The following is a 17322-nucleotide window of genomic DNA, read 5'->3' as shown; positions in this document are numbered from 1 at the left end:
GTATGTAATTTTCGTGTCCTTTTGACGTGTTACATGCGGATTTATGTATTAAATATAATGTTAAATAATATAAAAATGTGTTTATCTGAAAAATATTTCTCTTTATCTCAGAAAGTTTTTCTTTTTCAAATAGGAGTGTTTCCAAACCGCTTCAGAACATTCGTCTACATCTGGGTTGAATTTTCAGCCCCGTGTCCTGTTTTTAAGACCAGTTTCACACAAGAACCCAGTTACAAAAGGTCTTAGTGTTGATGGTACCTTTTCTCTGAGGGTCCAGGTTCACTATCAGAACGTAGAGGAGGATCTTTGGACCGATCACTCTTCACAGACCAGCGGCTGGACTCTGTAGACTCTGATGTGTCCTCTGTCTCTTCATCATCACTCTTTGGGATTCCAGTGAATGTGATGGCCAACCTTCAGCATGATGGAACCTGGAAGTAAACACTGTCATGTTTCTGGGCAGGTCTGATTGGTCCTCGTCTTGCTGTTGACTATCCTCCAATGAAAATATTCTTTACACATGATCCACATTAGCTCCATCTTTAGTCTCTCTGACACCCTAACCTAGTTCATGGATTATTTAAAGCTCAGTGGTTTAACCCATAAAGACCCAGTTGCTACTTTTAGGGCAGTTTCCAAATGAATTTTTCTCTCTATTTAACCTTTCCAAAATGATTTTTTCCTCCCTTTTATTGTAATATTAAACCCTGTATTTTGAGGTTTTTCACTAAAAATCAGGTATTTTTCAATATTAATTTGCCGATCATGTAGATGTGCATAAAAGTACAAATTAAAGTTGATGTTTATTATATCAAACAGAAAACTGAAGCAAAAAGGGACTTTATCAGTAACAATCCTCTCATTAACTGAACATAAACCCAGTGTGTCCATCACTGTCATTGATCCAACTCTCCATGGATTTTACTGGGGAATCAATGTTGTAGAAGATGACGGTGTTTCCACGGTAACTACGGAGCCTCTGAACGTCCAAATATGGTCATATCTGATGACCATGAAAAGATGAAGAACTGTATTTGACACCAGTTATTTTAACATATTCATAGTATTAGTGGATCAACAAGCATTTAACTTTTTAGATCAGTAAGTGATAATGGTCACCAGTGCATGTTTGGGTCTTTATGGGTTAATGTGAAGCTTTCATTTAATATTTTAATTAAATAATGGATGAATGCACTGATGATTTTCAGCTCATTTCTATAGCGTTATGACAATAAAGAAATTATGCATAACTTCAGTTTTGTTTTGTTTGTTTTTTTACTTTGTCACAATCAACTATGGATTCAGATTCCAAGTCTAACCATAAACTATAATAACAAACAGAACAAACCAAAGAGTTTGCAGACTACATTTTGGACTCTGCAGAAAGTGACACAGCCGATTCACTCCTGAAATCTTCTGGTTGTTTCTGAGGTACAGTTCAGTCAGATGGCAGGGGTTGGACTTCAGAGCTGAGGCCAGTGAAGAACAGCTGATCTCTGACAAGCTGCAGTTGTTCAGTCTGAATAAAATCAATGACATAGATTAATATCATAGATGTTCTCTCTAATTTCTTTCTTTTTTTTTTTTTTTTTGGTAACTTAAATGTTTATTGAATTTTATGGACAATTATAACAATTTAAAAAAGGCCAACAAAAAGAACACACAAACAAGAGAACAAGTGAGTACAACATGAGAAAACAATGTGTCCAGGTAGCAACAGTCAGTCTAGTGACTGAGTGTAAATATAGTCCATTTATTCCACTTTATCCAGTTGTGGTTCTTGCAGTCTCAGTCTGTGTGTTTATTTCTCCATTAGAATTATTTCTTCAGTTTTGGATGTTCACTGGTCCTTTGATGGAATGGTTGCCTTCCCCCAGATGTTCTCTCTAATTTCAGGTTTGCACACACTACAAGATTTGATAATCTTGGCAAAACATAAGATATTATTATGATTCCTTTGCCCGACGGATCAGCAACCACTTCATACACATAACATGGTGCTGAACACATACTTTCATTCATTCATTCATTTTCTGAACCTGCTTTATCCTCACTAGGGTCACGGGGGTCGCTGGGACCCTATCCCAGCTACATATGGGTGAAGGTGGGGTTCAGCCTGGACATGTGAGCAGTTCACTGCAGAGCTAACATACAGAGACAAACAACCACTGTCACATTCACACCTATGGGCAGTTTAGATGAACCCATGACCTATCAGAGCATGTGTTTGGATGGTGGGAGGAGCCAGAGGACCGGAGAGAACCCACGCAGACACAGGAGAACATGCAAAACTGCACACAGAAAGGCCCCTGGTTGGACTCCAACCCTGGACCTTCTGCTGTAAGATGACAGTTCTACTGCACCGTCATGTCACCCCACGATGACCGCTGTGATCCAGCTTGACTGACAGACGCAAATACTGGCCCTGGGTGTACAAGACTGATCTGGGTAAGCAGTGAGTTAGTTAGAAAATAAATACATAACTTAGACACAAGCAAGCATAGTCAGAGAGATAGCAGATAGCTGGATGGATAAAATAACTGCACTGTAACAAATGACTGTAAAAGAACAGGAACTTTTGTCCAGTATCCTGCTGTTCTTTGTAAATCCAGTCTAATGCTGTAAATACTGAGGTCTTTCAGGAGGACATTTAAAACAGTCAGCTCCTGCTACATGTGACAGTATTCTCCAGTCTTTTCTTCAGCTCCTCCACTGCTGTCCACCCAGAACTGGAATGAACAAAGTCATCTGGCATCAAGTCCCACCAGCTCCTGTAGAAGAACATTCAGTCTAACCAGTGTTAACTATAGACTGGCTGCATCAAAGGTTAGTGGTTCTTTTACCAAACAGAAGGAACAAATAAATACAGAAAAACCACTGTTTTCCCCGGACCATCCAGCAGTGGAACAGAGGCCACCTGATGCTCCCATCCTTCTACCTCCACTGCCATCGCTCCATCCTGCTCCAGTTGGTCATTTATCACATAAATGGGATTTTATCAGTGGAACTGTCCCCATGCTGTGGCATCTGGAGTTCATTAAACATTACACTGCCTCCATAAACCACGTTCACACCAGGTGTAACAGGCGGTGTAACAGGCGGTGTAACAGGTGGTGTAACAGGTGGTGTAACAGGCGGTGTAACAGGTGGTGTAACACTGCTTCATATTTGGGGTGTTAGCCTTATGTAGCTAACATGCAGCTAATGTAAGCTGAAGCATACATGCTAGCTGTGAAGTGGACACAGTTCAACTAAACAGTGTCAGTGTGTGTGGTTTTCACTGCCCCAGGTTACATTTAAAAGACTTTAAATCTGTAAAGTGGAATTTACTAACTCGGACATCCATGTTAACAGATAATGAACCACTGTTTTCATAAAGGAAGTGACTCAGGCTAATGTTTCCCTCTGTGTGGTCAGTTTGTATAGGATGTGTAGCATTATTGAATGTGTGTATGCTTTACAGCTCTGTAAACACAGTGTCATTCATCAGTGATCTCCCATTGTCCAAATGTGTTCCACTGCAGCTGATCCTGAGCTCACCCTGACCCTCCAGCCAGTCCCACACTAATACTGCTGGAAGTGTGTGTATGTGTGTGTGGATGTGTGTGTGTCTGTGTGTGTGTGTGTGTGTGTGTGTGTGTGTCAGTGTGTGTCAGTGTGTGTCTGTCTGTCATTCAGTCTGTCTGTTAGCTGTCTGTCTGTATCTGAGGAATAAAAGACCTGCTTTTGTCCTTCCATGACAGTGTCTACCACTGTAAGACAACAGCCATAAGTGGTAGCAGTAGAACTATGATACCAAATTTAAATAAAGTACGAAAAAAGTACAGAATAAATGTATGACTCAGAATTTTGGGTTCATCGTAACCAGTTTTCAGACCTTACAGTGACTCCATAGGTTCTGGGTAAACATTATATCTGATCCTGTTTTGGGACATGAACCTCAGTTCTTGTCTCCATCAGTTGCAGGTGATGAAGTCACATCTGGAAGTTGGATGATGAGCATTCAAAGCCATGTAGTCTGTGAAGGCCTCCAACCAAGCTTCATCACAACGCTGCTGCTGTCGCAGTGGATTTAAGAAAAGCTCATGTTATAAGGTCAGCTCTTGTTTGAGCTTTTTCTACCAATGTTCATGATTTTGTATTTTAAAATGTAATTTGAAATGTTACAATCCTAGCTTTTTGCTGTTATACTGTAAATATTACATTAAATATCCATCCATCCATCCATCCATTCTCTTCCGCTTATCCGGGGCCGGGTCACGGGGGTAACAGTCTAAGCAGGGATGCCCAGACTTCCCTCTCCTCAGACTCCTCCTCCAGTTCTTCTGGGGGGACCCCGAGGCGTTCCCAGTCCAGCCCACAGACATAGTCTCTCCAACGTGTCCTGGGTCTTCCCCGAGGTCTCCTCCCGGTGGGACATGCCCAGAACACCTCCCCAGGGAAACGTCCAGGAGGATCTGAAACAGACGCCCGATCCACCTCAGCTGGCCCCTCTCGACGCGGAGGAGCAGCAGCTCTACTCCGAGCTCCTCCCTGGTGACTGAGCTCCTCCCCCTATCCCTAAGGGTGCGCCCAGCCACCCGACAGAGGAAACTCATTTCGGCCGCTTGTATCCGGGATCTGGTCCTTTCGGTCCTGACCCAAAGCTCATGACCATAGGTGAGGGTAGGAATGTAGACTGACCGGTAAATCCAGAGCTTCTCCTCTCGGCTCAGCTCCTTCTTCACCACAACCGACCGGTACAGCGACTGCATCACTGCAGACGCTGCACCGATCCGTCTGTCAATCTCACGCTCCATCCTTCCCTCACTCGTGAACAAGACCCCGAGATACTAGCAAAGACTCCCCACCAACCCAGAGATGGCAAACCACCTTTTTTTTTTTTTTACATTAAATATGTTTTACAGTAATATATTGTTTCTTGGAATACGGTAGTTACTGTAAAATGCAGCAACTGTGGCTAACAGTATTTTACTGTAAAAGGAACATTATATACAGCCCAGTACCGTAATACTTTTTACAGTAAGTAACTGTAGTTGTAGATTACAGTAGAGGTACTGTAGAATAACAGTAACATGCTGGACACTCTAGCTGACAGTATTTGACTGTTATTTAACAGTCAAATTTATTACAGTGTAGCTATCCAGCTGCTAAATAATAATAATAAACAAAATTAAAGCTGCAAGCAGCATTGGGCAGGACCTCGCACCGGGCGATCCGCCTCCCCCGCGATCCGCCTCCCGTGACCGTCCACACCTCAGCTCCACTCACACCTCTCCGTCCCCATACCAGTTCCCATCCTTTAGTGTATGTCCTCCTTACATCTGTACAGAACACCAGTGACCCTCTGCTGAAACCACCATCACCTTTAAATGAGACTTTTATTTTGGAAACCCTACTGTGTGTATGTGCATTTGTTTTTAATGTGAGAGAAAGAATCAGTTTGAAAAATGAATTGAAATTGTATGAATAAGTGAGTATAAAAGTGATGATTTACCACATTTAAGGCTTTTATTTTGGAAAAACCCTATTGTGTGAGCATGTGTGTCTGTGAGAAAGAGTACTTTTGAATGAAGAAACATTGTACAAACAGTTGAGTGTTTGGTCATAAAAATGAAAAGAAGTTATTTACTAGACATTTTGTATTATTCTTAATTTTGGTTTTATTTTGAAAAAATGTACTCCGTGTACTTTTGAATGTGTGCAAAATTTCCAATATCCACAATACAATGCAGTAAAACCTGTTTTAAAATAAAATAATTAAAAAAAAAAAACTTTTGGATTATCTGGGACTTGAACCAGGGTCCTTCTGCTCCATAGGCAGCTACATGAACCACTACACTACAGAGAGACATGTGAAAATGTGCACCAGCAAGACTTTTATAGGGATTTTGCCATTTGGAAAAGTGAAACTAAACATAGTCTTCAAAAAAATAGCCATAATTCCATAACCGTAGGTCGTATCTGAAAAATTCTTTCACTTTTGGATTCTGCAGACTCGTGGGAATTCAATGAGGTATCAATGAGGTAACTTTTATGTCAAAACTCTGAAATGAATAAGCAGTAATTGAAGAAACGTAGAGTAACTTTCAAAGGCAGATTGCCAACTTCCTGTTGGAGTTAGCTCATGAGTGTCAGTGTATGATTTGTCGGCTCAATCAGACCAACATTTTGGCATTTGTTTCATGTTTCTGTGACATTCCTACTGGCTGCTAGGGCAGATTTTGTGTGTTTTTTAGTACATAGGTGGCGCTACAGAGTCCATTTTGGCACCCAAGGGGTTAATTTTTGATATTGTATGAAAGTGTTCACCAGCCATGACATACATGGCAAATTTGGTGAGTTTTGGAGCATGTTAAGGGGGTCAAATGGCAGTCTAAAGTGGAAAAAGTATGAAAATAAAAGAATTGTTATAAATCAACAACCGTACATCCTATCTCAAAATTTTTTGCATGTGAGCATTGTGCTGAGTCCCATGAACGTGTAGATATGTTACATGTCAGGAAAAACTGCAAAGTGAAAAATGAGTTCCAAACATCACAACTTTGCGGGCTTGTAAAAAAAAAAATTAAGACAGTTCCGGAAAAAGTGAGAGATCACTTTTTTGAGGAGGTTTCACTCTATCTTTTGATGCTATTTAGAAGTCAATATGACAAACGGTGTCATCGGAGTTAGTTTTAGAAATTTTATTTTGAAAGGCATATTGCAAACTTCCTGTTGGAGTTAGGTCATAAGTGTCAGTGGATGATTTGTAGTGCTTCATCCAACAAGAATTTTGGCACTGGTTTCATGTCTGTACGACATTCCTAGTGGCCACTAGGGCTTTTCCCATTTTTTTTACATAGGTGGCGCTAGAGAGGCCATTTTGGCACCTGTGGGGTTAATTTTTACATTTTATGAAATTTTTCGCCAGGCCTGACATGTGTGCCAAATTTGGTGAGTTTTGGAGCATGTTTAGGGGGTCAAAATCCAGTTGAAAGAGACGGAAGTATAATAATAATAATAATAATTAAAGCTGCAAGCAGCATTGGGCGGGACCTCGCACCGGGCGATCCGCCTCCCACGCGATCCGCCCCCCTGCGTGATCCGCCCCCCCCCGCGTGATCCGCCTCCCCTGCGATCCGCCTCCCGTGACCCTCCACACCTCAGCTCCACTCACACCTCTCCGTCCCCATACCAGTTCCCATCCTTTAGTGTCCGTCCTCCTTACATCTGTACAGAACACCAGCGACCCTCTGCTGAAGCCACCATCACCTTTAAAATGAGACTTTTATTTTGGAAACCCTACTGTGTGTATGTGCATTTGTTTTGTATGTGAGAGAAAGAATCAGTTTGAAAAATGAATTGAAGTTGTATGAATAAGTGAGTATAAAAGTGATGATTTATCACATTTAAGGCTTTTATTTTGGAAAAACCCTATTGTGTGAGCATGTGTGTCTGTGAGAAAGAGTACTTTTGAATGAAGAAACATTGTACAAACAGTTGAGCGTTTGGTCATAAAAATAAAAAGAAGTTATGCAACAGACATTTTGTATTATTCTTAATTGGGGTTTTATTTAGAAAAAATGTACTCCGTGTACTTTTGAATGTGTGCAAAATTTCCAATATCCACAATACAATGCAATAAAACCTGTTTAAAAAAAAAAAAAAAAAATTTTGGATTGTCTGGGACTTGAACTAGGGTCCTTCTGCTCCACAGTCAGCTACATGAACCACTGCACTACAGAGAGACATGTTAAAAATGCACCTGCAAGACTTTTATAGGGATTTTACCATTGTGAAAAGTGAAACTAAACTTAGTCTTTAAAAAATCGCCATAATTCCATAACCGTAGGTCGTATCTGAAAAATTCTTTCACTTTTGGATTCTGCAGACTTGTGGGAATTTAATGAGGTATAATTTTTTTTTTAAAAGTGTGAAATGAATAAGCAGTAATTGCAGAATCATAGAGTAACTTTCAAAGGCAGATTGCCAACTTCCTGTTGGAGTTAGCTCATTAGTGTCAGTGTATGATTTGTCGGCTCAATCAGACCAACATTTTGGCATTTGTTTCATGTTTCTGTGACATTCTTACTGGCCGCTAGGGCACATTTTGTGTGTTTTTTAGTACATAGGTGACGCTACAGAGTCCATTTTGGTACCCAAGGGGTTAATTGTGATATTGTATGAAAGTGTTCACCAGCCATGACATACATGGCAAATTTGGTGAGTTTTGCAGCATGTTAAGGGAGTCAAATGGCAGTCTAAAGAGGAAAAAGTATGAAAATAAACAAATTGTTATAAATCAATAACCGTAAATCCCATCTCAAAAATTTTTGTATGTGAACATTGTGGTGAGTCCCATGAACGCGTAGATATGTCACATGTGGGGAAAAACTGCAAAGTGAAAAATGACTTCCAAACATCGCAACTTTGCAGGCTTGTAAAAAAAAAACTAAGACAGTTAAGACTAAGCTACGAGACCACTTTTGTGCAGAGGGTTCACTCTATCTTTTGGTGCTATTTAGAAGTCAATAGGACAAACGGTGTCATCGGAGTTAGTTTTGAAAATTTTATTTTGAAAGGCATATTGCGAACTTCCTGTTTGAGTTAGGTCATCACTGTCAGTATATCATTTTTAGTGCTTCATCCAACAAATATTTTGGCACTAGTTCCATGTCTCTACGACATTCCTACTGGCAACTAGGGCAGTTACCGTTTTTTTTTCACATAGGTGGCGCTAGAGAGCCCATTTTGGCACCTATGGGGTTTCTTTTTTCATTTTATCAAATTTTTCACCAGGCCTGACATGTGTGCCAAATTTGGTGAGTTTTGGAGCATGTTTAGGGGGTCAAAATCCAGTTGAAAGAGACGGAAGTATAATAATAATAATAATAATATTAAAGCTGCAAGCAGCATTGGGCGGGACCTCGCACCGGGCGATCCGCCTCCCCCGCGATCCGCCACCCGTGACTGTCGACGCCTCAGCTCCACTCACACCTGTCCGTCCCCATACCAGTTCCCATCCTTTAGTGTCTGTCCTCCTTACATCTGTACAGAACACCAGTGACCCTCTGCTGAAGCCACCATCACCTTTAAAATGAGACTTTTATTTTGGAAACCCTACTGTGTGTATGTGCATTTGTTTTTAATGTGAGAGAAAGAATCAGTTTGAAAAATGAATTGAAATTGTATGAATAAGTGAGTATAAAAGTGATGATTTACCACATTTAAGGCTTTTATTTTGGAAAAACCCTATTGTGTGAGGATGTGTGTCTGTGAGAAAGAGTACTTTTGAATGAAGAAACATTGTACAAACAGTTGAGTGTTGGTCATAAAAATGAAAAGAAGTTATGTAATAGATATTTTGTATTATTCTTAATTTTGGTTTTATTTTGAAAAAATGTACTCCGTGTACTTTTGAATGTGTGCAAAATTTCCAATATCCACAATACAATGCAGTAAAACCTGTTTTAAAATAAAATAAAAAAAAAAAAATTCTTGGATTACCTGGGACTTGAACCAGGGTCCTTCGGCTCTATAGGTAGCTACATGAACCACTGCACTACAGAGAGACTTGTGAAAATGTGCACCAGCAAGACTTTTATAGGGATTTTGCCATTTGGAAAAGTGAAACTAAACATAGTCTTCAAAAAATCGCTATAATTCCATAACCGTAGGTCGTATCTGAAAAATTCTTTCACTTTTGGATTCTGCAGACTTGTGGGAATTCAAAGAGGTCTAACTTTTATGTCAAAACTCTGAAATGAATAAGCAGTAATTGCAGAAACGTAGAGTAACTTTCAAAGGCAGATTGCCAACTTCCTGTTGGAGTTAGCCCATTAGTGTCAGTGTATGATTTGTCGGCTCAATCAGACCAACATTTTGGCATTTGTTTCATGTTTCTGTGACATTCCTACTGGCCGCTAGGGCAGATTTTGTGTGTTTTTTAGTACAAAGGTGGTGCTACAGAGTGTATTTTGGCACCCAAGGGGTTAATTGTGATATTGTATGAAAGTGTTCACCAGCCATGACATACATGGCAAATTTGGTGAGTTTTGGAGCATGTTAAGGGGGTCAAATGGCAGTCTAAAGTGGAAAAAGTATGAAAAGAAACAAATTGCTATAAATCAATAACCGTAAATTCTATCTCAAAATTTTTTGCATGTGAGTGTTGTGGTGAGTCCTGTGAATGCGTAGATATGTCACATGTGGGGAAAAATAGCAAAGTGGAAAATGAGTTCCAAACATCGAAAATTCATGGGCTTCTAAAAAAAAAACTAAGACAGTTAAGACTAAGCTACGAGATCACTTTGTTGAGGAGGGTTCACTCTATCTTTTGGTGCTATTTAGAAGTCAATACGACAAACGGTGTCATCGGAGTTAGTTATAGAAATCTTATTTTGAAAGGCATATTGTGAACTTCCTGTTGGAGTTAGGTCATAAGTGTCAGTATATCATTTGTAGTGCATCATCCAACAAACATTTTGGCACTGGTTCCATGTTTGTACGACAAACCTACTGGCCACTAGGGCCGTTAACGTTTTTTTTGACATAGGTGGCGCTAGCGAGCCCATTTTGGCACCTATGGGGTTAATTTTTTCATTGTATCAAATTTTTCGCCAGGCCTGACATGTGTGCCAAATTTGGTGAGTTTTGGAGCATGTTTAGGGGGTCAAAATCCAGTTGAAAGAGACGGAAGTATAATAATAATAATAATAATAATATAAAAACGAACGAATAACAATAGGGCCTTGCTTGCAGGCAAGGCCTCTCACTGTGTGAGAGGGCCTTACCTTTCGGCTCGGTCCCTAATAAAAACGAACGAATAACAATAGGGCCTTGCTTGCAGGCAAGGCCTCTCACTGTGTGAGAGGGCCTTACCTTTCGGCTCGGTCCCTAATAATAATAAAAAACGAACGAATAACAATAGGGCCTTGCTTGCAGGCAAGGCCTCTCACTGTGTGAGAGGGCCTTACCTTTCGGCTCGGTCCCTAATAATAATATAAAAACGAACGAATAACAATAGGGCCTTGCTTGCAGGCAAGGCCTCTCACTGTGTGAGAGGGCCTTACCTTTCGGCTCGGTCCCTAATAATAATAAAAAACGAACGAATAACAATAGGGCCTTGCTTGCAGGCAAGGCCTCTCACTGTGTGAGAGGGCCTTACCTTTCGGCTCGGTCCCTAAAAACGAACGAATAACAATAGGGCCTTGCTTGCAGGCAAGGCCTCTCACTGTGTGAGAGGGCCTTACCTTTCGGCTCGGTCCCTAATAATTAAAGCTGCAAGCAGCATTGGGCGGGACCTCGCACCGGGCGTTCCGCCTCCCCCGCGATCTGCGTCCCGGGAATGTCCACACCTCAGCTCCACTCACACCTCTCCGTCCCCATACCAGTTCCCACCCTTTAGTGTCTGTCCTCCTTACATCTGTACAGAACACCAGCGACCCTCTGCTGAAACCACCATCACCTTTAAAATGAGACTTTTATTTTGGAAACCCTACTGTGTGTATGTGCATTTGTTTTGTTTGTGAGAGAAAGAATCAGTTTGAAAAATGAATTGAAATTGTATAAATAATTGAGCATTAAAGTGATGATTTCTCACATTTAAGGCTTTTATTTTGAAAAAACCCTATTGTGTGAGCATGTGTGTCTGTGAGAAAGAGTACTTTTGAATGAAGAAACATTGTACAAACAGTTGAGTGTTTGGTCATAAAAATGAAAAGAAGTTATGTAATAGAAATTTTGTATTATTGGTAATTGGGGTTTTATTTAGAAAAAATGTACTCCGTGTACTTTTGAATGTGTGCAAAATTTCCAATATCCAAAATACAATTCAGTAAAACCTGTTTTAAAATGGAGAAAGAAGAAAAAAAAAAAAAAAAAAAAATTGGATTGTCTGGGATTTGAACTTGGGTCCTCTTGTTTCATAGGCAGCTACATGAACCACTGCACTAAGGACAGACACATACATCTGTGCACCAGGAAGAGTTTTATAGAGACTTTGTCATTGTTAAAAGTGAAAGTAAACATAGTCTTCAAAAAATCGCCATTATTCCATAACCGTAGGTCGGATCTGAAAAATTCTTTCACTTTTGGATTCTGCAGACTTGTGGGAATTTAATGAGGTATAACTTTTTATTCAAAGGTCTGAAATGAATAAGCAGTAATTGCAGAAACGTAGAGTAACTTTCAAAGGCAGATTGCCAACTTCCTGTTGGAGTTAGCTCATGAGTGTCAGTGTATGATTTCTCGGCTCAATCAGACCAACATTTTGGCATTTGTTTCATGTTTCTGTGACATTCCTACTGGCCACTAGGGCAGATTTTGTGTGTTTTTCAGTACATAGGTGGCGCTACAGAGTCCATTTTGGCACACAAGGGGTTAATTTTGATATTGAATGAAAGTGTTCACCAGCCATGACATACATGGCAAATTTGGTGAGTTTTGGAGCATGTTAAGGGAGTCAAATGGCAGTCTAAAGCCGAAAAAGTATGAAAATAAACAAACTGTTATAAATCAATAACCGTACATCCTATCTCAAAAAGTTTTGGATGTGAGAGTTGTGCTGAGTCCCGTGAACGCGTAGATATGTCACATGTGGGGAAAAACTCCAAAATGAAAAATGAGTTCCAAACATGGCAACTTTGCGGGCTTGTAAAAAAAAAAACTAAGACAGTTATGGAAAAGGTGTGAAATCGTTGTATTAAGGAGAGTTCACTGTATCTTTTGGCACTATTTAGAAGTCAATACCACAAACCGTGTCATCAGAGTTAGTTTTAGAAATTTTATTTTGAAAGGCATATTGCGAAGTTCCTGTTGCAGATAGGTCATGAGTGTCAGTGGATGATTTGTAGAGCATGATTCATCAAAAATTTTAGCACTGGTTTCATGTCTGTACAACATTCCTACTGGCCACTAGGGCAATTGCCGTTTTTTTTCACATAGGTGGCGCTAGAGAGCCCATTTTGGCACCTATGGGGTTAATTTTTTCATTTTATCAAATTTTTTCGCCAGGCCTGACATGTGTGCCAAATTTGGTGAGTTTTCGTGCATGTTCAGGGGGTCAAAATCCAGGTCAAAGTGGTGTGTGAATAATAATAATATAAAAACGAACGAAAAACAATAGGGCCTTGCTTGCAGGCAAGGCCTCTCACTGTGTGAGAGGGCCTTACCTTTCGGCTCAGTCCCTAATTAACAAATGTGGGTAACACTTTATAATAAGTCCACACTATGAAGCATTAGTTAAGCATTAACAAATACTGTATTCATTGTTTGCAAAGCATATTTCTGACATGAATACTCATTAGTATATGGTTTATAAACACAGTTATAAATGTTTTACTCATCATTCATAATCATAATCCTTCATCATTCAGTCATGCAGTTTGTTTAATAATCCCCTGTGCTGTGTCTTTCCTTTGTTAGAATAACAGACTTTTGTGAGTCTTTAGGCGTTGCCATCCTTTAAATCTCATTTGTAAATGCTTTAGATGTCACAGATAGTGCACACTTTAGATGAGCTCACACCAGAGACTGAATCAATGAGTAGGAAGTGCTTTAGAACTACCTGAAAGAATGAATTCCTGTGTTAATAACTGTTTATGGGACATCTATTGGAAAATAAATGTGTGTTAGTATATAATACACACTAACATATTAGTACATGTCTGAATACTGTATGTGTGAGCAGAAATGCACATCAGAACTGGTCTGAACCTTGTGTGTGATGCAATACTAAACATTTAAATGCTGAATCCCTAATTTATAAAGTATGAAAATACAATCATTAAGCACATTGTAGATGAGCTTATTAATGATGAGTAAAACATTCATCACTGTGTTTATAAACCATATACTAATGAGCATTCTGTCATGTCGGCTGTTGGACTTTGTCTTTTCTGTTTTGTTTGTCGTTTCCTGTTTTATTTTGTTAAGTTTCCCTCATGTGTCTTGTCTGTTGTCTTTACTTCCTCTCCCTGATCGTGTTCACCTTTTCCCTGATTACCTGACTCCTCCCTGATTATCTCCACCTGTGTCTCATTGTCTTCCCGCCCTCCTGTGTATTTAAACCCTCAGTCTTCCCCTGTTCAGTTGCCAGTTTGTGTTCTACAACTAGTTTGTGTTCACTAACCAGCGTTTCTTGGATCCTGTTCGTTTGTCTGCCGTGTTTGACCTGTTTCGTCCCTCGACCATCGATTCAGCCTGTTCCTGTCCTGCCTGTTTGTTCCCGACCTGGTTCGTTTACCCGACTCTGTCTCTGCCTGCTCCTTTTGTTACCTCAGCCTCCAACGATCACCTGTGCTTCGACCTCCGCCTGGATTACTACCGTGAGTTAGCCTGTCCCCCATGTACCGTTGCTTGTATGACTGTCTTTCCGTGTATGACCTGGCTTGTTTATTGACCACCCTCTGTCTGTCCCTAGTGGGGATTCCGTTGGGGTTTTCCCGGCTCGGCCAAGCCGACTGCCTATCGTTACCACCCGCAGCCCAGACGTTTATCCCCGGAACCAGAGGCTCCACAGGAATTATATATTCTCTGTGTTGTTCCATTTTCCCTGTTAAAGTGTTTAATAAAAACACTAAACCTTATTGGTTTCTCGTGGTCTTGCTTTTGGGTTCAGCCTTTGTACTCAGCCCATTACAGTACAAACTGGCCAACATTATGAACCCAGCAGACCTAGACCAGGTCCGGGAAGCTATCCGCCTACAGGGGCAACGCATGGGGGGACATGAGCAGATCCTGCAGTCCCTTATGGGCCAGATGTCTCAGCTGTCCTCCCAGATTTCCCAGCTCACCGGTAATCAGGCGTCCGCCCAGGGTCCCCCGAGCGAACCTGAACCCTCAGATCCACCTGTGAGGGCCTCGGAGGAACCTAACATCCCTCCTCCCTCAAAGTACTCTGGTAATCCGGACACATGTCAAAGTTTTTGTACCCAGATACGCTTAATTTTTGATTCCCAACCCAGATGCTTTTCTTGTGAGTCAGCTAAAATTGCTTATGTAGCAAGTTTGTTGGAAGGACCTCCATTAAGTTTTTTCAATTCCCTCATGGAGCAGAATTCCCCCCTAGCTCAGTCTGCGTCTTGCCTGTTGGCCGAACTTAAAAGAATATATGATCATCCTGTTCGTGGCCAGCAGGCTGCACTGAGGCTTATGAGGCTGAGGCAGGGAGACCGATCGATCAGACAATATGTGAGTGAGTTTCGCTCTTTGGCAGTTGAGTCGGGTTGGAATGAGGCAGGATTAATTACTGCTTTTCAGTCAGGACTGAACCGCACCATTGGGCGTGAGATGGCGCTCTGTCAGGAACTACACACTCTGGATGACGTCATCTCAGCTGCCACCCTGGTCTCGGATCAATGGGGCATCTGGCAGACTGAACCGTCTGGGATTCGTCCAGCTGATCATGACAGGAAGGTTGTAGATCCTCCGTTACCAGTACCGGAATCTGGCCAAGCCTCGAGGGAGGAGCCAATGCAGTTGGGCCGCACACGTCTATCCGCAGAGGAGCATCACCGTCGTCTGACGACCGGACTGTGTCTATACTGTGGACAAGAAGGACATTGGGTCGCCAGCTGTCTGCTGAAGCCCAAGACTCCGACAGGTGAGGGCGCTCTCTTGAGCCGTACAGTGTGTATGCTCAACACGTCTCGGGTGCAGCCTATGGTTTGCTTGTCTTCTGACTCTGTCTCGCTACAGCACTCCGCCCTGATAGACTCCGGCTCAGACGCTAACCTCATGGATGAGAGACTGGCTAAACAGCTAAAACTGGAACTGATACCGGTGCAGCACCCCCTGGAGGCACGGGCTTTGGACGATCACATCATCTGTCGTGTGGTGCTGCGCACTCAACCAGTTACTCTTCAGTTCCAGGATGGCCATTCAGAAGAGCTTAGCTTTCATATCTTCCACTCTGATACTCAACCCCTCATTTTAGGTCACCCGTGGCTTATACTTCATAACCCTCGGGTAGATTGGAAGACAGGAGAGGTCCTGTCTTGGGGGGAGGCTTGTGTGGATCATGGAGTAAAGGACCGGTCCCGGGGTCTCCCATCCGCTCCTGTCCAGCCTGTTGTGGCTTCTGTGGAGGCCCTGAGGGAACAAGAGACGGATTTTCCTGCACTAAATAAGGTACCTGAATGCTATCATGACCTTAAGGAAGTTTTCAATAAAGCCCATGCCACCTCTTTGCCTCCCCACAGACCTTATGACTGTGCCATAGACCTGCGCCCCGGGACCTGTCCCCCTAAGGGAAGGTTGTATTCCCTGTCGGGCCCGGAGACGGACGCCATGAAGAAGTACATTGATGAGTCCTTAGCAGCTGGTTTGATTCGACCCTCATCGTCCCCAGCAGGAGCTGTTTTTTTCTTCGTAGACAAAAAGGATAAGAGTCTCCGTCCCTGTATTGACTACCGTGGCTTAAATGATATAACTGTCCGCAACAGATACCCTTTGCCACTCATGTCGTCAGCTTTTGAACTGTTGCACGGAGCTAAAGTGTTCACTAAGTTAGATCTCCGCAATGCCTATCACTTAATTAGAATTAGAGAGGGGGACGAGTGGAAGACGGCATTTAACACCCCCAGTGGACACTATGAGTATTTGGTTATGCCATTTGGTCTCACCAACGCCCCCGCTGTCTTCCAAGCCCTGGTGAATGATGTTTTGCGTGACATGCTTAATGTTTTTGTGTTCGTCTATTTAGACGATATTCTGATTTTTTTCCCCGGATGAGAGGTGACATGTCCAGCATGTCCGCCAGGTGCTCCAGAGGCTTCTCCAGAATCAGCTTTTTGTGAAAGCGGAGAAGTGTGAATTTCACCGCCCGTCTGTGTCATTTCTGGGGTTCATCATTGCTGAGGGGAGTGTGCAGATGGATCCAGATAAGGTCAGTGCGGTCAGGGATTGGCCTACTCCTACCAATCGTAAGGATGTCCAGAGATTCCTTGGATTCGCTAACTTTTATAGAAAGTTTGTTAGGGGGTTCAGCAGTGTGGCTGCCCCTTTGCATGCCTTAACCTCTTCTAAGTCTGTGTTTAGATGGAGCACCGAAGCTGAGGCGGCTTTTAAAAAGCTTAAGGAAGCCTTCACGTCGGCCCCCATTCTGTCAGTCCCGGATCTGGCTCTTCAGTTCGTGGTGGAAGTGGACGCCTCTGATTTGGGGGTTGGAGCTGTTATTTCACAGCGCTCCCTGAAGGATAATAGGCTCCACCCGTGCGCCTTCCTGTCTAAGAAACTATCTAAGGCAGAAAGAAACTACGACATCGGCAACAGGGAGCTACTAGCCATCAAAGTGGCTCTAGAAGAATGGCGTCATTGGCTGGAGGGAATGGAGGTTCC

At 42.0% G+C, this 17322-nt stretch overlaps 1 pseudogene; it reads right to left on the bottom strand.

Annotated features, from left to right (window-relative positions):
* Positions 1–322: 322 nt before the first annotated feature.
* LOC115411677 (NLR family CARD domain-containing protein 3-like) overlaps positions 323–17322 on the bottom strand; it is a 31857-nt pseudogene continuing 14857 nt past the window's right edge.

Source organism: Sphaeramia orbicularis, chromosome 20, assembly GCF_902148855.1.
Source record: "Sphaeramia orbicularis chromosome 20, fSphaOr1.1, whole genome shotgun sequence".
Classification (NCBI taxonomy): Eukaryota; Metazoa; Chordata; class Actinopteri; order Kurtiformes; family Apogonidae; genus Sphaeramia; species Sphaeramia orbicularis.
This window is presented reverse-complemented; position numbering and strand designations above follow the sequence as displayed.